Raw genomic sequence first — 25,704 nt, forward strand, 5'->3', positions numbered from 1 at the left:
CAATTTTTTATGTATTTTTACATTTCATATATGCTGTTTCTTTAAATGGCAACAATATTTCCTATTGGATGTGTGAGATACACCTGATTGGTATGAGCTTTTAAAAACATTTGGATTCAATTTGCTTTGTACTATGAAAGTCTTTTGCTATATTCAGATGAAAGTGCTTATTACTTTATATTGAACTTGTTTTGGAGATTTGCTTGGCCTGTTCATTGAGTTTGGTGTCTGAACGAGGAAGTTTGGATCTTTTAGCATTTTTTGCTTCATTTTTATTTACTATTATTGAATAATCACTTGACTGCATCTTCATTTTCACAAATGCTCAAATTATGCCAAATGTTTTCCTTTCGGCACTAATTACTTGTCATACAAACACACTGTACAGTAGGTTTGGCATTCAGGTAATTCACAGATCAATAGGTATTGCCCTAAAATCCATTGGTTGACAGTGATTTATTAGTTTCACATGTGCTTTATTACACTGTATGCCAAACACTTGCTCTTTAACTTTACAACATACATTGCCAACACTTCAACTAAAGTATTATCACAACATAAGCTTTTTAGCATATCTCACATCACTTGTCACCCATTCCTAGGTTTGCCATTACCAGAAACATTCTTTTGCCTAAACTTAAGTGCAGTCTACTCCATTATGCATCTCTTTAAGCTTATAATATATACAAATATAGTCTACTGAAAGCAAGATATGCAGAATTGTAACCTTTGTAACATTATTAAATCCCAGAAAGCATCATCATGATATCCAGAGGTTATGAATTACCTCCCTATATCTCTCAAATATACCATCTTGACCAATAGACTATTTTTAAAAATACTAAAGCTTGGATATTGCCCCCCTCCCCTGTTAAAACAGTGTTGATAATAAGAGAGCAAAGCTACCTATAAAAAGTGATAATGAAGGAAACCTCTTGCAAGCCCAATCTTCTTTCAAGACTGCTATAGAAAAAAGAGCCTTCTCCTAATTGGCACTGGAGCAAACTACCAAGTGATATAAGAAATCATCACACTTTGTCAGCTTTCAATACTAAATTAAAAAACCCTCAGGAGGAAACCATCTCTACTTGTTTTTGTGACGCTGAATAATATTCAGTCTCTCCCCAGCTAGCCCTACCTGTAATGTGCAGAACCATCATATGACTGTAGAACTATTCAAACTTTAAATAATGTAAATATTATTGCCTTTTGCTTCTTTTTACACTTTTACGTTTTTATTACGATCTTCATACCTCACAACTGTCAAGATTTTTGCAGAATGTCCAGATTTTTACATCATATTTTTGGTCTGTTCCTTTCATTTCTGTTTTTTTTTTTTTTGTAAATCATGGATTACTGAAGTCACTAAATAATGACAGACATTTGAGTTTCAGGCTTTATATCCTTCGGAAAATGCAAGATAACACAAAACCTGTTAGTCTAGCAATTTTCTAAGTTTATAAAAGCAATATTTAAAATATGTCCCTATTTTTGGGCCTTAGTCCCCCATTATTTTTGGCTTCGTCCAAATGTCTTGCCCTAAGAGGTTGCAAAGTGTGCTTATCTTTTATAATTGTCATTTGTTGTATGTGGTCTGTTCTGTTCTCTGATAGTGATTATGACTGAAAAAGGTCAGTAGATCCATTTACCAGACATGTTAACAAAACAAACAAACATAAATAAGTGTGCTGCATGCCCACTGATCTGAAATTGTAAGGGTAATGTGGTGTAATGCCCTCTAGTAGCTATTGTGGGATTATGGAGCTGTAATATTGACTCAACAAATGCTGAGAGGATACTGTATATGTATACATGTATACACAGATAGATAGAAATATAGATAGAGATATGTCTTAGTACAGTATATATTAAATACCTGGAGATGGAGCTTTACTTACAGTGAGGCTTTCAACTTGAATTGAAAAGTAAGCATAACTCCACATCAAGGTATGTTAATTCAGAAGTCTCTTGAAATAAAATAATAGTTTACAATTTGTTGTACTTCCTCTCCAGTTTGAGTCAAGATGGTCATACTCATATACAAGTATGTATCTTATTTTCTACAACGATTTCTGGTTATTACAGATTTTATAGCTTCTTTGGGATATAAATTCTCCCAGAAGCCTTCACCCTTGGAAAATCCCTCTCACAGAGATAACTTGTTTATCCCAAGTGGAAGAGGCCACACTACTTCCGAAAAATGTGAGATTCACAGACAGAAGAGACAGCTGCTGAACTCTTTGTGTATGTGAGGGGTGGTGGTGGACCTTGAGCAGACAAAGGGGATGGAACATTTAGACAGTGTTTTTCTATGTGTGTGTGCATGTTTGTGCATGTGTGCATGTATGTGTGTGCATGTGTGCATCTATTTCTATATTATATAATCTATATCTCTCACTCTTTATGTGTGTGTGTGTGTGTGTGTGTGTGTGTGTGTGTGTGTGTGTGTGTGTGTGTGTGTGTGTGTGTATGTGTAATATGAATCACAACATGCAGACATATTGACACACATTATATAAAACATGAAATACCCCTTAATTCTTAAAATATGTTGTTTAGAATACCATCCTCATGATATGAACATAAGATAACACTCAGACTCAACAAAAATGAATATAGACTATATCATTTGACATGTCAGTTTCATATCTGATATTCCCATGCATATGGAATAAACTTAACTTGTTAGGCTCAAGTCATCAGTTCATACATTCTAGAAGAATTGGATGACTACACTGGTACCAACATCTTCCACCCTCAGGAGGTTTGGGGCATCAAGCTCTTTGACTGCAAACAGGCCTTATGCTTCTTTAGCAAAACTGTGAGACTATAAAACTGCAAAAAGATTAAAGGTAATTGTTTTAACTGATAAGATGCTACCTAATTTGCTGAAATCAATAACTGAGCCCTTGTTTTAGTCATGCCATTCATTCACTCATTCTCCATTACCCACTACAAAACCCTGACAGGCACAGTAAGGACATGCCGACCCCACAAAGAAAATATCTCAGCCAAGAAACTGGAGTACCAAGTAATGTGAAAGGAGTAACTCTTACTGCTGCACCCCTCTCCTAGATAATTTAACAGACTTTGAACCTAAAATACATAACAGAGACTGAAGTTTCAAATATCATAAATCTTTTGATATAATCTGTGATGTGTAATTATGGGTAACGTGTACCCTTAAAAATTATTCAAGGAATTTTTGAACTAACAAACTTACCATGTGGAACAGAACTGAAAGTGCTGCTTAAGCTATAAATAATTTGGGGAAAATATTCGTTGTTATAACTGAATAAAATTGTGACAGACAAAGCTCTAACTAGTTGTAAATGTCCCACTTAATTATTTTACAAGTACTTGAAAGATACATGCTGAATGATTTAAAATAATGTCTAAAAATTTAAGTTCACAGATTCAAGTTTCCTTCTCTTTACTGCAGTAAAAGGAACTGATACAGGTAGTCACATTCTTATCACTGCGTTACCCTCAATTTATAGTCTAACTTCAAATCTGGCCACCTGCAGCCGTTTAATTAAAGAAAAAAACTAGCACTTCTTCTCTTAGACCTTGTACTTTTTTTACTTTTTATACTTGTCTTACCATCACAAGCAGCAAACAGAATTAACAAAACATTTCTTGTCAATGCTTATACTCAAACAATTAGGATTGCTGCCCACTAACACAAGGGCCCCCCCTATTATTGAGCAGTCTTCTATTCAAAATAATCTCAGAAGGACATTGCCCTTCCCATAAAATCCAGACTGTACTTTAGGGAGACAGTTTACTCGCTAAGACACAGCCAGGTTGATGCCCTTCTCCTTGTAAGATCTAAGTATAAGTCCTCCACAAGGGAAAGGGCCTTCTCCAAAGTTAGCCAGCCATCTAGAATCTCCTTGGCCCCTAAGATCAGAAAGCAAAACATCCTAGCTTTTTTAAGAAAAAAAATTTCAGGAACACCTGGCAGGTAAGTCCTCCTGCTTATGTTTGTAAGAAAATGGTTAGATAAGCCACCAGTACACTTGCTGCTAGCCATACAGCTCTACCTCTTTCTCTCATTTAAAATGCATCTGATTTTGCACACCTGTATGTGTGTGTGTGTGTGTGTGTGTGTGTGTGTGTGTGTGTGTGTGTGTGTGTGTGTGTGTCTGTGTAAGTGCATGTGCACATGTGGGTGTGCATTTATATACTAACCTTCCCATTATAAATATTTCCTAGTATTGCACACACTGGTTGTCTCTTTTAAAATGTAATTCGTATTTATGAGTTTACTCCAAATTGTATGCAACTATTTTGCATGCCATTATTGTTCCCTATCAAATGCATATAGTGTTTACGTGTTTATTCCACCCTGCATGTAGCTGTCTTGCATATCTTTATTGAATCACAAAAATCTGCTACCTGTGTACTGTATGACTCATTATACAATGAATACTGATTAGTATTCAAAAACATGCATGCTGATTTGTCACAAGAATAAGCATACTCATTGTAAATCAAGCATTACTGAAAGGAAAAAGTCTGGCTATCGCAACCCCATATAGTCCAAAGGTAAAGTCAAGCAATTCTTTAAAAATAAAAAAAAGCTTGTCCACCATCGAGAATGCTTCTGTCATTTTTAGAGTATATACAGCATGTGTTTATCTTTGCAGCATGTGGAGATGATAGCGGATCTCCTCATATCGGTAATGCGGAAACTCTCCTAAGAAGTGATCAAGCAGTGCAGGTTATAAAAATAACAAAAATCCGCTCAATCGAGTTATTTGAACATTTCTGTATATTGAAGGGAGTTTTTGCTGTTTTTATATAATGTACTGACCACTTTTCTTTTGACATGCCACTGGGCTTGTTTCATCTAGGGGAAGAGGTAAACAGCTCATATTTTATAACTGTACAAGAGTTTAAATGTATGCATGCTGAGTGCATGGGTTAGCTTTCCACTGACAAAGAAAAGGAAGAACACTACACTCCAATTATATAATCACATTATTTAAAAAAAAAGGTAAGAAATTTCTTTCTTAAATAATGTCATTGTATAATGGCAATAACCCATTCCTGGAGATGGGTATCACAAAATAACAAGGTTGGCTTTAGTTTCTCATTTGGACTTTACCCTGATGATCAAAGCAGACCAACCATGAGTAAACCCTTAGATGCCCGCACACAGTTGTGGGTTATTGCTAAAATATATTTTTCTTGCCTTATGCTCGGGTCATGGCTGGACAGAGTTTTTGTACCAGCCAATCTACTCAGTTATCAAATCATAATAATTAAACAAATAAATAAATTATAATATTTTCTTTTTTACAGAAGCTGCTTACATGTGTTTCTTGCAATCTAATTGAGCCAATAATGTTCAGCCATGAACAGCATGTACCTGACTTGGGCAGATAAGCGGTGTTGCAGTGTGACTCCTAACATGCTACTAATTATATACATAATTGTACTGCTGTACTGTTGATGTTTTTGTAACTCACATAAATTATCTTTTTATACTGCTGATTTTTTTGTAATTATTGCAACAGGTCATGGCTGAAAATGGGCCTTGGCCCAGTCCACTTACCTTAAACAGTAAATATTATCATCTTTAATAAAGAAGAACAGCATGTAGGTATTTAAGATGTGTAATAAAATAAAGCTTATCTCCTTCTTAGTCAGGTTTAAACTGGATGAGGTTTCAGTGGATCCCCTATAAAACCTTCAACAACAATACACTAAGGAACAAAAACACCAAACACCAATGCCATGAAATCCATGAGGTTGAAATATCCCAAGTGCAAGTGCCCCCTGCAACCCCCATGAAGAGTCAGGCCTCCAACTCCCCTTGAACTTATATATTCTAACTCCACTGTCACATAGGCATGAAGATGGGGGAAACCTTCATAAAGGAGGGAATCACTGCCTGAACACACACAGAAATTGCACCAGCAGGGATTTTTCAAATGAAAAAAGTGATTTGTCTTCTGTACTTCCACAAATCATGATTCATGTTATTGATACTCAACAAATTTGATGTCACCCACTTGCCAAAATGCCAGTTTTAACTCATCAAGTACACTTCCGCATATAGAACTTGTCAGTTATGGTTCTACACTACAATCATTGCTGGCACAGTTATTTCTCCACTAGCAGTGATTTGCAATTTTTTGGACTTTTCATGTTTTTTCTGTGGTTGTGCAACTGTGGAGTTTTATAAGAGGAGCTGGGGTACATGGTGGCTTGCTTTCCTGCAAAAATACTCTTTTTATCTTTTTTAATTCCCATCTGATTGAACTTTGAACCTATTTGCTCTGTCTCTATGAGCCTTTACCTGGTTGCAATTTGAACAGACATTGTTGTCAAAGGCATTTGTTAGGATTATGATTGTGCATGTGTCGTATATCTCCAAATGGGTTTTTTGTTGAAAGCTGGAGAAGAGAGGAGAGGAGAGGAGAGGAGAGAGAGAAGAGGAGATGAAGTAAGTAAAACATGTAATAGAAAAGTGGACACCCTAGCCATAACCTTACATGTTGCTGAATATGAGATTAACATTGACTGCTGGAAGAATTAGCACACAGTCAATAGTGTGCTTGAATAAATAACTGAGGGGAGATTACTGAAGTTTGATTGCCTTTAATGCATCCATCACCATTACTCTGTCTGCCTGTCAGTATTAAGACTAATAATTATTTTACCTTATTTGTTTTTATATAAATTTGTTAACTAGTGAAGCACACTGATCTCCACGGAACATATTCAGCTTCATCAACATCATTATAATTATCATCATCATCAACCCCCTTTTTCTATTTTCTACTTGGGGTTGGGGTGTTGTGTCAGCTGTCACCATTTCTTTCTATTCAGTGCCACTCTCCTACCTTTGATACATGCCTGACTGTCAAAGGTCTTCTCTCACACAATCCATCCACCCCTTTGCTGCATGACTTAGTTTTCTTCTGCCTTCTTCCTGTCTGTCTCAAATCTTCTTCACCAGATTATCTTCTGCTTTTCTGCACATGAGTCAAACCTACCATAATCTGTTCTCTATGACAATTTTTGTAATTGGAGCTACTTTGGCTTCTACTCTTATTTCCTCATTTCTTCATCTGTCCCAGCGTGTGCATCCTGCAACTTGTGTCAAGCACTTCACCTGCATCACTTCTAGCTTCCTCAACTGCTCTGCATTTATTGCTAAGCTTTCTTTACCATACAATAGTACTGATTGTACCACTGTTTTGTACACATTACATTTCAGCTTCTTTGGCATTTTTCAGTCATACATTACACCAGACACTATATGTCAATTGGCTGCAGTGCTTCTAATTCTAACTTTGCCCTCCTCATTCAGACTTCCCCTCTCCTCAACCCCCCCTCCCAAATACTTGAAGCTATTAACCTTTTCTACTAACTTACACTCTATCTCAATTCTCAGCTTCTTCTGATTTCCCCATTTGCTTCCATTACATCTGTCTTGTTTGTACTCAGTTTCATCTCACATGCCTTCAGTTTGCATTCTATTCTCCTATCCTTTGCTAAAGTTCTTGTTCAGAGTCTGCCTGTAATGCCCCATCATCTGCATACAGCAGCTTTGTTGAGCTGTCCCCTATGACCTGTTTGTTAATGTAGTAAATCACCAGTATGAGCAGCAGTGGGCTCAGAGCTGAACCTTGATGCACACCCACTCCCAATGGGAACCCCTTTTGTGTGACCGAATACTGTTCGTACTTGAGTCATTGGGACCTTGTACATAGCTTACGCTAATTCTGCCAATGTTTATGGGACTAAAACTACCTCAGGGCTGCCCAAATCAGCCTTCTTGGGACCTTGTCATATGCTTTCTCCACATAAAGGAATGTTCAGCTGGACTCTTTCCTCATTTCTAGATTCTTTTCAAGTATCTGTCTTACTACAAACATCAGGTCAGTTGTGCTGCATCCTGATCTGAATCCAAACTGCTCATCTCCCATTTTACTTTCTACTACTGTGTGTATTCGTTTATCAGTCAACCCTACCAGAACTTTCAAGCAATGTGACAGAAGTTTAATACTACTTAGTTGTGAATGTCTCCTTGTTCTTGAAAACTGGCAGTAATATGCTTATTCTTCAGTCATTTGGGATACACCTTTCTCTCCATACTGTTATGAGTACCTTCTCCTCTATCCCACCCAACATCTTTATTTTTATCTTATCTGCTGCTACCTCATCTTGGCTTGCTGCTTTCCCTGACTTCATTTTCCTTTGTTCTCACTTCTTCTAGGGTGGGCTCCTCTTCTTACATCGTAGGCTGTGTCTGGGACAGTACACCTTCTGTGGAGTTTTCTTCATTGAGAAGCTGCTGAAAATACTCCTTCCATCTACCTTTGATGTTCTATGGATGGGTCTACTTCACCCTGTCGAAGGCCGATAATGTCGAAGCTGATATTGTAGCACCAAAATGTCAAAAGCAAAAGTCATTGTGCGTGTAAACGGAAATCTCTGTAAGGGGAGATTTCTGTTTACTGAAATGCAGTGCGATCTCGGAGTTGCTATATTTAAGTAACGGGGGTGAGGTTCAGGGGGGCTTGCCTCCCTGCATAGAGCAATTTGTGTTGCATTTGGGTGTTTTTTTTTTTTTTGTGTGTGTGTGTTCGATGTTCGGGGGTTTCGATATTTTCCTGTCAATTATTACGCTGTTGACAGTTTGAGTCTTTGACAGCGTAATATAGACGCCTATGGACTGATATGCAGATTGTTGCTGTCATCCCTTATGAAGGGTTTCTGACTATCTTCTCATCTTTCTGTCTTTACCTTGCAACCTGATTTATTTTTCTTTGTACCATCTACTGAATCACTTTCCAGGAGCTGGTAGAGTGCCTTTGATGCCTTGTTCTTTGTTATTGTAACTCCTTTCTTAGCCTCTTTGTTAGCCAGCTGGTATTCCTTCCTAGCCAGGTCCATCTTTTCTGTCTCCAACTTTTTCCTGCACTGTCTTTCTTTTGATGACTTCCTGGACTTCTGCTTTCTACCACTAACTTTTCTTATGTACCTTAGTCCCATACCTAGCTCAGTGACATATTTTTGTAGTTATTGCACATGCTGTTTTGAGGCGCTGCCATTCTCCTTCAACTCCATCTATTTTCAGTTCTTCTTGAGGTGCTAGAGCCCCAAGTAATTCTTTGATCTGTTGTGATTTCTCTCCAGTTAACTTCCCAGTCTTCAGTTTGGTCACTGTTGACTTTAGAGCCTTCTGTGACCACAGCTTTCAGCTGATTGTGGCAACTGTGGCAACTGGTGGTTTATGCTGTGGACAGACTGTTTCACTGGGGATGACTTTGCAATTGTTGATTTTTCCCCATTGCCCTTTCCTTACTAGGAAGACGTCCACCTGAGTTGCATGTTGGATGTGATTGTGTGACTGTCTGTTTTGTTGAACCATGTGTTGGCTACCAGCAAGCCATTTGCCAGGCCGAAGTCTAGAAGGGGCTCACTTCTTTCTTCCTGTTGCCCTGACCAATGTGGATCCAGGTAGTCATCATATCCTGTTCTTTCCAGATATTCGCATTTAGGTCATCCATTATCAACATCAGTTGATGTTGTCATGCTTTATCTAGAAGGTCCAGCAAATGCTGTCTGAATGCATTTTTTTCCTCTCTATCACAACCATGTTGTAAGGTATAGGCTGAGATTATGAATACTGAGCTATCCTTGCACTGAAGTCTGATTGCCACGAATCTGTCACTAATTCTGATGACTTCTCTTACTATCTTCTGAAGTCTTTCCCTCACCACAGTTCCCATTTCTAGTCTGTCCTCCTCTTGAGTAGTAGACTCTGGATTCCAAGCCAAGTGGCTTTGTTTCACTGCTTTTCTATCTAGTCTCCTGAATACATAGGATGTCCAGCCTTCTCCTTACCTTCATGTCACCCACTTCTAAGTCCCGTTCTGTCAGTGAACCTGCATTGAATGTAACAATTCTTAGTTCATGTTTTGACAGGTTGATTGGCTTTACGTACAGCTGTCACTCAACACAGCTATTCCAGGTAACCCAGGCTGGGCAACTTGACATTGGCTGGCCAGTAGCTTATTGACAGAGGGTTGCTAGGCGTTATGGCAAGCACACACTGGCCAAAAGGGGCACATACACCCCCCCACCCTTAGCACTGGTCCCTGGCATAGATTGGAATAGGTTGGGTTCTCAACCCACTTATCATTGGCTGACACCCATGCCCATTTTGGTGACATTAATCAATATGACTGGATTACCTAACTCTTTATTTTTATACTGTTGAAAGGCTTGCAAAATGAAACTTAACAAAATAGTAGTTCCCAATTAATTGAGAAGTCAAGTAGAAGGATATTTAAATCTTATCCAGGAATAGTGAAGCCCTTCCTGCTCCTCCAAGAAAGACAGGTACCTTCCATGTACTACCCTGGTGTTAGACTGGAATAAAAGTACAAATAACAAGTAGCATATATTATACAGCTCAGCGACTCAGAGAAGAAACCAAAGCAAATGGATAAAACCCACAGAGACACTGAGTACATGAAGACTCTACACAGAAGGAAGAACAACTAAAAACTCAACCAGAGAACTAAGCACTGCTAAATGGCAACTCTACTCTAGATATGACACTCTGCCAGTGATCAGTTGATATCACATACATCCTACCCAGACTGTCACAGATAAACATTTATTGAGTACAATGCTGGTGTTATACTGTGATGGAAAATGAAAAAAATATATAGCCAACTTCTTTCTTTTACATACATAACAAGCCCTCTGCACATGCATGGAGTCAATTTCATCAAGGCCAGTCCCCATATTCATCACTTGCAACCACGTTATTGACTGTGCACACCTCAGATATCTGAGTCAAAAATAGAAGCAGTAGCATATTTCATCTGGCTTTACATGAATTTACTTATGCAAAGCCAGAAGAACAAATACCAGTGGTAACAATCACTTTCATCCACAGACAGCCCTGAACTCAGCAAATAAAACCAAGTTTTTTGACTGTTTATAGCTCAGGTAATGGAATGCAATAAAACAGCAATAATAATATTTGGCGATGGTACTTTATTTTAGACACACACACACACACACACACACACACACACACACACACACACACACACACACACACACACACACACACACACACACACACACACACACACACACACACATACAAACATTTGACCATCAGTTACATCCGTATGTTTGACAGTAATACATACCTCATATATTTGATTATGAACAAATAAATGCACAATCAGATAAACAACTACCACAAAGAATTTTTTCTCAGCTCACTTTTGTCACAATATAGTGTGTAAGTCAATCCACTGCCCCTCAAGAATTAAGCAGAAAGCTAAAAATTAATGATGGACAAAGGTTCAAAATCAGGTACAGCTACTGACAAAATCAGGGATAGTTGATAGCATCTACACCCCCCACACACATACACACAGATGGGACCATCAATTACAGCCACTTGTATGACTGTGACTATATTCCTAAATGTTTATAGTGTCAAATGAATGAGTAAATACATAAATAACTATTGCACATTAATTTATCTTTTCAGGTCACTGCTGTCAGAATACAGTGGTTAAGGTGCTCACCTACAGACACAAGGTACAAAGTTTGATTCCTGTCTTTGGATTAGGAAATGTGGCTATGCTTAAAATGGCCCAACAGTGTAGATAGCCTAGTATGAATGTATAAACCAATGAAATATAAGTCACTGCACCCCGATACCTCTCACCCATGTAACTCAAAAGAGTCAAGGAAAAAGCTAAAAACAATGGCGAACAAAGGAGAGAAGTCAGTAACAGCTATTGCCTCTACACAATCAGAAGAAACTTGCTAGAATAATAGATTTTGCATTATTATTCTTTTTTTGAATACTTTTATGTCTGAAATGCAAATGTATGTCAGCATTATATAGTGACTGAAATATTCACTGATTTGCAAGAAAATCCACAAACTTTATGAGAATGGACCAAAATGCCATGCAAAAAAATCAGAGACATTATGCAAAATCAGGTATAGTTCAGAGCACACATGCCTTACACACACACACACACACACACACACACACACACACACACACACACACACACACACACACACAATTAAAGTACTTACCTTCTTACTTGATGGCAATAGAAAGCAGAGTGGCAGTAAAAAAAAAAATATTAAAAAAATAAACTTGAGGCCAGGTAAGATGCTTGATGAGTATACATTAGTGGGATAAGTGCAATGCTGAACTATTTTCAAAATAGCCATACAAGCAAATTAAGCCATTTTATTTGGTCTTAGATCTTCTAAGAGCTTTGTGCATGTGCATGTATGGAGTTTCAAGCAGCACCCAGAAGACAACAGAAAGTCAGAAAGTCAGCATTTCTTATTAATTAGCAAAAAAAAAAAAAAAAAAAAAACTGCCACTGGAATGATTGCCAAGAACCATGGCAACATCATATGCCATAAATTTAAATCTAGTTAATCATGTCATCTTGGATATACTAGATTATGTGGACAGCAGGATGTCAGTGCTGACTGAACATGCAGATGACCCTGAATCTGAAAAACCTCTTGAAGTGAAAGTGCATTTTTAACAGATTTACAATAACTCAGGAAAAGGCATAATTTACACTAGAGATGCCACTCACTCAAAATTATTTTAAATACATATTTCCTCAAAAGACTTGGAGATTCCATCCCCAGAACCAGCTGAAGTGGCATTCCACAGACAACTTTTTCTTCATAAAGAACAAGCTCTTCTCCTTAATTTGTTACTCAGTAATAGCTAAAAACTCCATCACTGACACTGAAACTGCAGGTTATAAAGTCCAATAAAAATGGACATAATGGTATTTAAAAAAGCATAGAAGCAGATACTGTACAGTGTTCCCATCAGCAATGTTCCTTATATAAGATGCAAATATGTTTTAAAAAAAATATTTGTTAAAAAAAGTCATTTTTGGCCAATATCATGTTAAAAGACACAAGTATTTAATTACTACATGCACTTAATTTACTGTAAGATGAGTTTAGATTAATCAGATGTACATTCAGTCAGGAGACAGTAAGCAAATGAGGAGGCCAAAATGCTCTCTGATTGGACAAAAATAGACTTTTTAACATTGGCTTGCTCTAATTTCCCCAAACTTCTCCACCACTTAATATGTGTATATAAATAAGGCAGCAGTGGCATTTAATGACTAGGTCTGATGAACTCTAATGACAAAAGGGCTTATCATACCAGTAAAGGTTACTTTGAAGAAATCCAAGCAGATAAGTATCCTTAATCTATTTGCAACAATAGACTGCTAAGAATTTAAGCTCAAGTATTCAAGATTTTAATGTTATTCATCATAAAACAACAGATGTTAACATAACATTCTCCAGCAGTGGTTATCACATTTATCCTTTAAAAGAATGGGCTACCAACATAAGATCTTAAAAATAAAAAGACCAAAAATAAGGCTGAAAACCATTTTTACAGCTACAATGAAAACAAAAGCCTCAACATAAGGCCCAGCAGCTGTTTTACAGCTACAACCAAAAATAACTGGCTAAATAGCCCTTGCTGCTGTTGTTACAGCTTAAATCTAAGGCCTTACTAAAACAAAAAGATCTTTCTAATAACCCCAATACCTGTTATTACAATTAAAGTTAGAAATATCTGACTAAAACTAATAAGGTGCAGTGGTGCATCAGTAGCGTTGTCAGCTCACAGCAAGAGGTACTCCGATTTGATTCTCAGCTGGGATGCCTTCTATGTAGAGTCTGCATGTCCTCCCTACATTTGTGTGGATTTCCTCTGGCTGCTGCTGCGTTCTTGTGGGTTTCCTGTGGGTGCTCTGGTTTCCTCTCACGTTATAAAGATATACGTCTGGAGTGTTTCTCCCTGGGCCTCTACTGAAAATTGGCTTTGTTCCAAGCCAGACTTTCCAGGTTAACAAATGTTAAATAAATGAATAAGATCTTGCATAAAGAAAAACATCCAGCTAGCAGCCCAAACTACTGTTATAACAGCTCAAGATAGAAAGATCTGGTTAAAAGTACCAACGGGTATTATAACAGCTAAAAGCACAACAGCTCTTTTAACAGCTTCCTGCTGTCATAGTTTCAGCCATTTGCTATATACTGCATTGCTCGCTACAGAATGCAGACTAAGTAATGGTGTGGGGAGGGCCTACAGATGATTACATGGAGGGATACCTGTGCTGTAGGTACAGCTAAGGGGTGAGTAAGGAATGAGAATCATGTTGCCAGTGTGCTGATGGAACCTTGTGTGGATTGCTAAATACAACTGATTGTAGGCAGAAGCACTGTGCTGCAAGATCTGCTATTTGTTTTTTTTTTTAAGTTTAGGATGGAAGATTAAATGAGCTGTCCACTGAACAAAATGCATTTTAAGAAGTATAAATTGCAAAGTTGCTTACTCTGAGCCTCTAAATGTTTGCACAGATGTAGCCTTTTTTGTTGTCCATTGAAGGAAATTGCTTGTGGGAGATTGAATGACATGGTAAGTTTTGGTTGTATGCTGTCAATGCCATCTTGAATTATTTTGGTGACTATCTAAATATGCTGTTATACTTTTGGGGTACTGTTATCTGATCTATACTTCTTGCTGTCACATTTTTGTCTGTTAAGTTAGCCAGTCTTGCTTTCATCACATTTTTGGCTCTCTTTCTAGGAAGCCTTCCACACTGGCTCCCTAATTCTCTCTGTTGGAAAACCTTCCTTCTATATCCCCTAGTATTCTCATGCAAAGAGAACAATTTCTGTCACTTTAAAGATTTCCAAAAGTTTTATTCATGTCCCCTGTATTTTTGCTTTCCCTCCTTCAGCATAGAGTTACCACCATTTTAAAAGCCCAAAGTGGGACATTTTTGGTACAAACGTCAGATTTTGCAGGTCGAAACATGCCCATGGCCAGTACAAAGGACAGAACTTCAATTTTTTGCCTAAATAAAAGCTTATTCTTGTAGTATTTTAGTTGTTTATTCTGTTTCTTATAACATTTAGGTGTTTCAGATATAGAATAACTGTTTTATGCAACTATTACATAAAATATAGGAAATAATTTTGTCCTAACATCTCAGGACATTTTCCATTTTTTACAATTTTTTTTTTGCAGGACATAACTGCCCAAAGAGGGACTGTCCCTTGCAAAGTGGGACAGATGGTAACCCTACTTCAGCAGCCTTATTTTTAAAGGAATATGCACCGCTTATTTCCTACCATACCTTCTTTTTCAACATCTTTTAGATTATGTAGTTAGCAAGAATGACACCTTCTCCCCTCTATTCCCTTATGAATTTGCCTGTTTCAAACAAATGGATCAGAAGACTACTACCAAAATTTTGCTTCAGATGGGAGGTATATTAAACCAACATATTCCATATTCCTTGGGATTTTCTGTGACTTGACTGCCAGAACTCTACTTTTTGTATAACACTCCCTGCTGTCAGTTTGTCAACCCTGGATCAGTACCAATGAAACTTTGCACTCTAGCATGATTCATTCATTCTTAGTCTTGCCTAGCAATCTTAAACATTTGGATATTGATTCTTCATTACATCTGAGTTAGTGTTTACACAGTTTCTTCATACAGAACGCATTACAGTCCAAGAAAAGTTGTTTAGAACAATAATTTCTTCATTTGTAGATTACATTAATGAGGCCAAAGACACCACTTTAACAGTTTTACTGTCATAACTTGTTTCTAAAGTTATTCTATCAAACGTATACCTTTCCAGCATTCTTTACGCACTGCTGCTGTCTAATCCTTATTTTCTATTATGACTGTACACCAGATTAAGGTGTTTCACTATTTTTACCTAATTCCCAGTGTTAGCTGATAGTCTTTATTATAAATGTTCACATGCCTGTTTCCTGCTAACCCCCGAATATAATAAAGCACAGCAAGGAAGGGTAGTAAAAGTAGTATTTTTATATCCTAAGACTTCATACTGTTATGTCAGAGCCACAGTTCTAAATACATGCTTCTAATTTAACATCAGCATCACACAATAATCAAGCTCAGCTTGATCATTTTCAGTGAATAGTTATTACAGCATAGTTCTATTTGTAGGTTTGTGTGCATGAGGCAATGAATGCCTTCTTTGCTCTCAAACCACAGGGTCCCAATTTGAGGTGTTTATGTTCAGCAGGAGATATGTCAGTTTTATCTTTACCCACTGTGGTATTATTGTTAACACTCAATATCAGTAAAAGCTGGAGGATTTAACAACTTTTTGCAACCACACATACACAACGCAAAGGTGTAGAAGGCAATAAAAAAATCTTAAGAAAAAAACAGATTGGCTAAATCAATTACAAATAGTCCTTCATGGTATATTACTTCAATTATGCGTGAGTCTAAAGAAAAAGATGGTAACCTTTTCTATCTCTCTCTCACTCTGCAAATTTCTGAGCAAAATTAACACCATTTTGTTATTAATAATGCCTGGGAAATGGACACTGGGAAAATGTGACAATGGGCATGAGACATATTTTGCCATTTTATTTTTTTAGTTTACAAAAAGTATGGCATGTGTCACCGTCTCTGTAAAACTGTCACCATTCCCTCTATTCAGGCACCATGTCATGTACACTATAAATGATGTATTCTCAGTCTTGTGCAACTTCTTGCCAAAAGGTGCTAACTTCCGGTGCCTTAAGAGCCCTTGTAAACACTTATGCCATGGCATCCTCTGCCCACTCCTGAAATATTTAGCATGAGGCAAGTAGATAGTTGTTAGAGTTTATATTCTTTAAAAAATATTTCTTTTTAGCACACTGTATATCAGATTATTTTGTGATCTGCTAATGAATTTAATACTGAACTACTTGGTTTAATTAATTCAATATCATCTTCCATAGTGTGCAATGCTGACCAAGTTACTTAAGTAAACAGTGCTCCCAGGATGCACCTAAAATGAAACAATACACTCATGGGCACATACTTATGGAATGCATATTTGTGTTTCCCAGTTTTCCCACTACTTCTGGTAATGGGGGTACAGTCACATTATGTCTGCTGCTTTCTTTTGGTTGCTTCCATTCCATTTATTTTCCGTGCCCCTGGTAGTGAGACAATAGTACTGGGCATGATTCCATCAGTCTCAGCTTGTATATTTTGTGATGCTGAGTAGATCACTTAGACAGGCAGCAGTGCTGATTTGATATACAAAACTTGTACAGCTGCTCTTTTGTCTACCTTGCCTCTTTCCATTTACATTACTATTTTATCTCATATAGTCTAGCTATTTTAAGTATTTAGATTGCAATTATTTTATTATTCTTGCATCTTTTTCCTTTTTGGCAGAGCATTATTTTCCCATGTGTCCTCACGTGGGTTTCCTTAATGTAAGTGCTTTAACTGCATTCTCTTTCCCTCTGAATTTTAAGGTAGTCACCTAGGCTGAAATATTGAAAAGGGTAGTACACTGCTAGAATGAATATTTCCAAACAGAAAAATGTATTGCTTCAAAGGATGCCTTTGTCAAATAGCCATGTCTTACACAGGAAACAATCTTGCTTTGCATTATCATCTTTTTTGTTTAATTTTTAAGCATTCCCCAACCTAATCATCTAACTATTTCTGTGTTTGTGTTTTTGTTTCCGTTGTATCAACACTCAGTGTCGCTCCATGTGGACATTCCCTTTCCTTTTAAAGCATTTTTTTGGGTACCCCCATATTTGTCTGTATGATGGGAGGGGAGTGTCAGATGCTACTGATAGACATCACTGTATAGCCTGCTTTATTTATTTATTTTTTGTGCCCTCTACTCCTTTCTCCTTCTGGGGTGGGCATGTGTAGAACAAACCATAAAGCAGTGATCCCACAATGTGGGTACATTGTTCTACATACCTATGCATAATCTATAATGCATGAGCATCTTACTGGGATTCTGTTATACATAAGCTGTACCCCACCCTGCACACACACACACACACACACACACACACACACACACACACACACACACACACACACACACACACACACACACACACATACACGCGCACCCTGTATGGATGAGCTAGTCTCAGACACTCTCTCCCATTCCATACAGTCAGCTTTTCCATCAAATGTGCCAGCTAAGTGATCATGATTTTCTGCAGCTACAGTAATGGCTCTGCCTTTCTGTGCCATAGACCCAGCTGTGTGTTATTCTTACACATTACTGTGATCATGGTGCCAGGCAATATGATGACATCATCTTTTGCAGTTGCATTTTGAAAAAATGACAAATGATCTGGAAATCCATCTCTTCTCCCCTACCATTCTGTTTAGTACTGGGAAACTGAAAACAGTACTGGGAGCCTAACAGCAAAATCTGCTTTCTACATGCTGTTCCTTCCCTAAATAATTCAAATACCTTGTGTTGTTTACTGGCATAAATGAAACTGAGGCAGGTGCTGTAGATAACATTCATCAGAAACATTCTTTTTAGCAATATGCTTATTAGCTTACATCAAAAGTAGGTGCCTCTGCTGTCTAAAAATAAAATATAGCATAGTCAGCTCATATATTAGCAAGTCTTCCTTCAATAATAAAATGTAATCCATCCTAAACAAAATTTAATAGCACCACTGACTTAAATGATGTAGTGCCATGTCTTATCTCTTGAATAAAATGTGAAATGCAGCTTAGTTAAAGAGGAAGAATGTAGACGTTGGTATTGGCAGGACATGCTGTACTATAATAAGGGGAAAACTTATTGGCATATGCTCACAGCTGTGTGAAATTAAAATTCTGCAAGATTTGAAAACAGCCCGAATCATAATCTAAGTAGATTCAGAATGCAGAATGTCACTTTTTGTAAACTTCTGTCTACAAGCTTTGAAATGGTCAAGTATTTCATCTTGATTTATTAAAAGACATTTATAAATTTTACAGTTCTACTTGCTTTCCATCATGCAAACCCGAAAGGTAAAATGGCATTTCAATTACTAGACATACATGTTACTAACAGTACCACTGTGACAAAGATTGATGCCACAATAACTGCAGGACACAGCATTATCTCCTTTCTTATGAGTAGATTGGTGTAATCCTTCCCAGCTCGCTCATTGTGTGTCTGGGTGTGTAGTGCCTGCAAAACCTTCTTGTCAAAATAATGGCAAATGTTTTATTTTGTAATGTCTAGCAAAGCAACTCAGTGAAGTATATCAAACAGAAGACATGTTAGTGATTATTAAGTGTACAACAGAGTCACCTAATTATAATTATAATTATTTGATAATTCGGTAAATTAACTAATTCAAAAGACATTGTTAGGTCATGACTAGTTTTAGGGAAATTTTTACTTTTTTAAATTCTTATGCTGTTAATAGCATCATGAACATGAATAGTCCTTTGCTACCTGTAACACCTTTTTATTTATTTATTTTTACTGTTGATATTTGTTAACTTGGTAATGGACTGGGCAAAAATCCTTCTCAGCTGCAACCCTGGCTAAGAAACAGAGGGTAAAATAACTTACTGAAATAAAATATGTGATACAACAATAGCAGCATCATAGGTACATAGGTTCTTACTAGGCTAATGAACACTTTGGCCTTTATAAGCTTAGCCAAGCATCCCAATTTTATCCTACAAGTCTGCTTGCCTTAGAGGTTATTTTAAGGGGTATACATAAGCTAGGTCAAAATTTACAAGCTGCCTCTGTGCATTAGAGGCATACATCCAGGTTTCTGATAAACAGAGTCAGGAAAAATCACTGCTTCATATAGACGTAAAAGAGAATTCTCTGAGACACATATCAGTTCCTCAAGTGTACCCTATTTATGTTGCAAGTAAAGTTTAAATTCCTAGATCAAACAGATCAATGATTCATTTTGCGAAAATGCAAAAGTTGCATCAGAGTGGAATCCAGGGATATCTTATATGCCAGGCATACACTGCCGCTCAACAGTCTGCAGGAAATAAGAGCATAAAGGTAGTGTTTTGAGGTGATTTGCATAAGACATGCTGTTTCTGCCCTGTATTCTTTTTGTGAGGTACCTCTGTGAACGTTGCAGTTGTTGCATCTACCTGGTCACGTATATACCAAACATGGCATTTTTTTCAATGATGGGCCTGATGAGGGTGAATACAGTGGAACAATGACTTTCTTAGACTTGCTTATAATTTGAGCAATATAGAATGATTTCCTTATTAACACAGACATGTTGGTTGAAAGCTAGGTTGCTATCTACACTTGTACTGAAATCCCTGACTACTGCTTCTACTATTACGGGTGTGCTGTTGATGAGGTAATTTCCTAGGGTGGCTGACTTCTCAAAAGGTACTATTATACATTTCATGGCACTGAGTTTTAAGTTGTGTCTTTGGCATCAGTCATGTGTCTGTATTAGTCCTTCATGTAAGATTTTAGTGTCTTGGGGAGATTCTATGACTGCTCCTATTTTGCAATCACCTGCAAACATGGTCAGTCAGAGGCCCTTGACATTGGCCTTGACTTCTGAGAAGTATATGCTAAATAGAACAGACCCTGAGGGACTGCAGTACTAACCAGCCACTTTTCTGAAGGTGGTCTCCCCTAGCCTTTCCTAATTTTCTGTGTGCTCTCTGAGACCCAGCTGGCTAGACAGAGCATAACATAAAGGTTTATGCCTACATTCATGAGTTTGTTTACAATGCCTGAGTGGGGTGTTGTATCAAATGTTTTAGCTAGGTGAAGGTAGGTAGTATGCACTGTTTTGCCCTCATCCATTGCCTTGGTGACCTTCTCAAAGAAGTCCACTAGGTTAAGTAAGCATGACCTGCCTTTGACAAAAACAAACTGAGTTGTATTAAGTGTCTAAAGGTTTTCCATGTCCTTATTAATCATTTCTATGATGATTCTTCCCATGGCTTTACATATGAGACTAGTCAGATTTACGGGTCTCTAGTTCCTGAGGTCGATTGATGGCCCATCCTTGGGCAGATGGGTGACCATTGTAGTTCTCTATTTGCATGTCACAAAGTCTGAATGGAGGCTGTGGTTAAATAGTGATGCCAGTGGTCCTGATAGGTTATGTTTAAGGCTATTTAAGAGGCATTCTGGGAAGTTACTGGGGCCTAGCGATACAGTGTTTTTTGGCTTTAGGGAGTGCATTAAGGACATTTCCCTAATGATAGCTTTTAGATGGTTTCCTGGTGGCAAATGGATGAGAGAGTGCAGATTTGCCATATCTTCTGGCCACATGTTGGTGGTTTCTGCACACTGCTGTGTGCTATGTTTGAGGTTTTGGAGATAGCTAAAAAAAGTCTTAGGTTTGTCCTTTGCCTGGGAGGCTACATTTACCTTAAATTTGGCTTCAGTAGACTTAATGCGCACTTTTAATATCTTTAGATTTTTGAGAGTGTCTTTATTCATGCTGGATATAGCACTTCCTAATCTTGGCTATGACTTATTTTCTTTTGTTGTGCAACCTGTTTATGTCTGGATTCCACCAGAGTGATTTGCTTTTTAATTCTGGGCTTATTTGTGGTAGGCACAGATATCTATATGCATTTATTGACATGATTGTATAGGATTTCTGTGAAAAATTCACCATAGGCAGCTGTGGTGTCAGGGTTTGTGAGGCTTGACATTTTGACAGGTTATCACGTACTAGTAGGAATTTGCCTTAGAATAGATCCTAAATGTTACGGGGTTAGCCAGGGTCACAGAACTGATTGTTATTATGAAGGAGACATCTTTGTGGTCAAATCTTACCAAAGAGGACACTACATTAGGGGAAAGGGTTCAGTTTTCTCCCATCTTTGTTAGTACCAGGTCAAGTATGTTTGCACTGCTACTGGGTGTATAAACTATCTGGTCTAAGGTGTTTGAGTTTACAAAGTCCAGGAATCTCTGGGCCTGTAAGTCTGAAGCTGTGTACGTATCCTAGTTTATAGTGTGGTAGTTGAAGTCCATGAATAAGGTATTTGGTTGAATGGTGAGGACCTCCAGTAAGTCTAAGTAGGAGTTATGGACTTCTTGGGTCATAGCAGGTGACCAATAGCTTGCAAGGATATGATATGGAATTTTACCTATGGAAAACTGGACATGGAGAAACGCAAGCTTGTCATCCTTTTTGACTGGTCTTGAGATGAGTTTGTCATTGGCGAAGGAAGACTGAGCCTTAAACACTATTTCCCACTTGGATAAAGTCTTTCAATTTGGCATCAATCCAGATGTTACCAGATGGTTAGCTAACTGGCGCACTGATAGGAACCAAAAATATGACCAGCAGACAGTGGAGACCAAAATAAATATATAAAGTGTATCAAACAGATCAGTTTTGGCTTGTATTTAACACAAAAGACAGTGGAGACCAAAATAAATATATAAAGTGTATCAAACAGACCTGTTTCGGCTTGTGTTTAACACAAAAGTTGTGTTAAACACAAGCCGAAACCGGTCTGTTTGATACACTTTATATATTTATTTTGGTCTCCACTGTCTGCTGGTCATATTTTTGGTTTACAATAGTGTTTTAGGACCCTGCAGATGCCTTACTTGCAGAGGCTTTCTTTGGGACTGTCACTGATAGAAACCACCTAGTCAAAATAGGGGAAGCCACCTCAAGCAGTAGACCTGCAATGAGCAGCGTACCACAGGGTTCGGTCTTGGGGCCTCTGTTATTTGGGATATATTTTTCTGAGTTGCAAGCCAAAACCAGTGAGGTATGGCAGACCAGGTTTGTAGATGACTGCAAGCTGGGTACTGTCATGAATTCCCCTAGTGATGTGGACATCTTCTAAGAGGGTCTCACCAAAACAAATGACTGGTGCCAGAAACATGGTCACAGACTGAATACCAAAAAATGCATCATCATCCCCTTTGGAGAGAGTGATGTCTCCACAAATTATCACATTAATAACAATGTCCTAAGCACACAATCAGTCGTGAGGGATTTAGGCACCCTGGTTGATAGCAACCTGACTTTTGACCACTATATTGCTTCCGTTGTATGGAAAACTTTCTACATAGCCCACTTCATAAGGAAAGTTATCTTATCTCTGGACAAGGAGGTCATAACATCCCTGTATTCTTCCCTTATAAGGCATTTTATTGAGTATAACTCCCCATTCGGCATGTACCTCGCAAAGCACATGCAGCAGCTGGACAGACCACAGAGGTTCCTCACCAGAAGACTTCAGGGCTTAAAAAAATCTACCCTACACAGACAAGCTAAAAGCCCTGTCCCTCTACTCAGTTTCATACAGACTCCTCAGAACTGAATTCTGTTGGCTTACAAAGCAATCTTGGACCCTGCGTTGATGGGACTGCTGCATATCCGCAAGTCAAGCTCCACTCAAGTAACCTGCAGCCTCAACCTGGTCTGTGACATCAACAAGACTTGTTGGCAGGACAGATTTTTGTCCCAGAGACTCCCCCATCTGTGGAATAGACTCCTTCTCCACATCAAGCATTGTACCTCTTTACCCCATTTTTAAGCGCAACCTGGATAACTGGATGGGGAACAGAAAATACATCACTGAGATTCCACGTGTCCTTGCTGGACAGAGGCATTGGATGCTGATTTGTCTAAACATGGACTAAACTCTTGTCTATGCTTATAAGACCCTCAGGACCAATAGCCTAGTAACTTCCTATGATCCTGTGAGACACCTCCACTTTTGGTCCCTGCTTGTGTAGTAGCTGGATGTGTTGAAAACATCGTAGCCCTTTCACTGCCAGGTGCTCTCCTCAGCTTTAAACCATGTCTCAGTAACTGCATAGATGTTCACATTCCCCAGAGTGAGGAGATCCTGGAGGGAATGAAGTTTCTTATTTAAACTCCTGGTATTGAGCAATAATACCTTTAGATTCCTGTGGTTTGGTTTTGCTAAGTTGGAAGGTTTGTCAGTTTGACATTGGCTAAATAAGGCACTATTGGGGTTGACAATATTTTAACCAATATTAAAAAGCATACCCTTAAAAAGTGGACAGGTGCAGACCATCCTTAGCAAAGCAACATGGTGTGTTAACCATATCCTCCCATGCTGGCAAATATTATACCACTTTGAGTGACACCAGAAACTAAGCCAATTGTTGTAGTGAATCCTGTTTTGATCATATTGTGGCAGACTCCTTGCTGAAAGTATAATGCTACCCAGTGATAGGCACATACCAGCCTGGAACACAGTCTGAGAGCACCACGATGTCTATCTTCATATAGTCCAAGGAGGTATGTCTCTTGTCATTTACACCCACATAGATTATGACTGACTTATACTGGTACTATTCATCTAATGACTTGAGTGTGTGGGAGATTTGGTGGATCCTTGTCCCCGATAGAAAACTGACAGTAATTTTTTCCTTATTCATCCAAATGAATGGGACATCTGTATAGCTCACAATCTTGTATCCTGTAATTAAAACATTAGGTAGTATGTTGGCTTGCATTATGGACAATGTGGTGGGTGTTGTCTTGGTGGACTGCTTTTCGGGTTGCTAAGGATTCATTTTGTTAGATAAATGTATCTGATGTCTTTGGGCTTTACGGAGTTTGCTTTTAAGTCCTTCAGCATATGTTGGTCTATGTGCTGGGTCAGTACTATGTGTTGTGAGGATAGTGTTTAAATTACTGACCACCTGATTGTTATTTTGAGTGCTTTTGTGTTAGAGTGTTGCCTCCAGTAACACTGTTTTAATTGCATCTCTCACATTATGTATCTTTTCTTTCTTTTTTTTTACCATGTTTGTTTTCTTATAATGTTATGTTGAAAACTGAAATATTTAATTTGCATGGGGTCTTAGCATCACTGGTAATGAGGTTTTGTTTAAAATAATTCTAACAGTATTTAATGACATGAGGCACACATATACAGATAGATGTGTATGCACACACACACACACACACACACACACACACACACACACACACACACACACACACACACACACACACACACACACACACACACACACACACACACACACACATACAACTATCTACCTAAAGTAAAAGAGAGATGAGAGAGATCTATTGGGCAGTGCCATATACAAAAAGAACTTAAACTCCTGAAAGAGATATCACTCAATAAAAGTAATATAAAGTAGCAATTAATTCAGGTTACATGATAGATTCATGAACATAATTTTACAAAGAATAAAAGAAAAAAAATAATGTAGCTATTAAACAGGTAAACAATAGTTTGAACAATTGTTCAATGAGATTTTGTATACCTAATCACACACATAGATACACACACACACACACACACACACACACACACACATATATATATATATATATATATATATATATATATATATATATATATACATATATGGATCTAGGACATTTCACCGAATGCACATTTCACTGAAAGTTAAATTAGTGTGCACTTTTCACCAAAAGCTCAATTCACCGAAAACACAATTCACCGAAACATATTTCATCGAAAGTGGTATATGGCCTTGTCCCCACTGTAGTGTGACCCTGGAGTTGGTATATATAGTAGGGGGGTTTGGGGGGCATAACCCTCCACATATTTTAAATGTGTTAAACTATATACATGCATACTTGCAATTGCAATATATTACTCTTATCCAAACATGATATATACTTTAAATATGTGGGGGGGTCCGCCCCCCACACCCCCCCTATTATATATACCAACACCAGGGTCGCATTACAGTGGGGACAAGGCCATATACCACTTTCATTGAAATGTGTTTCGGTTGAAATGTCTTAGATCTATATATATGGTTCTACCTCACTTCAACGACACGCCGGAAC

The sequence above is a fragment of the Protopterus annectens genome, chromosome 3.part1 (assembly GCF_019279795.1).
Source record: "Protopterus annectens isolate FY-2018-M chromosome 3.part1, PAN1.0, whole genome shotgun sequence".
NCBI classification, from domain to species: Eukaryota; Metazoa; Chordata; order Ceratodontiformes; family Protopteridae; genus Protopterus; species Protopterus annectens.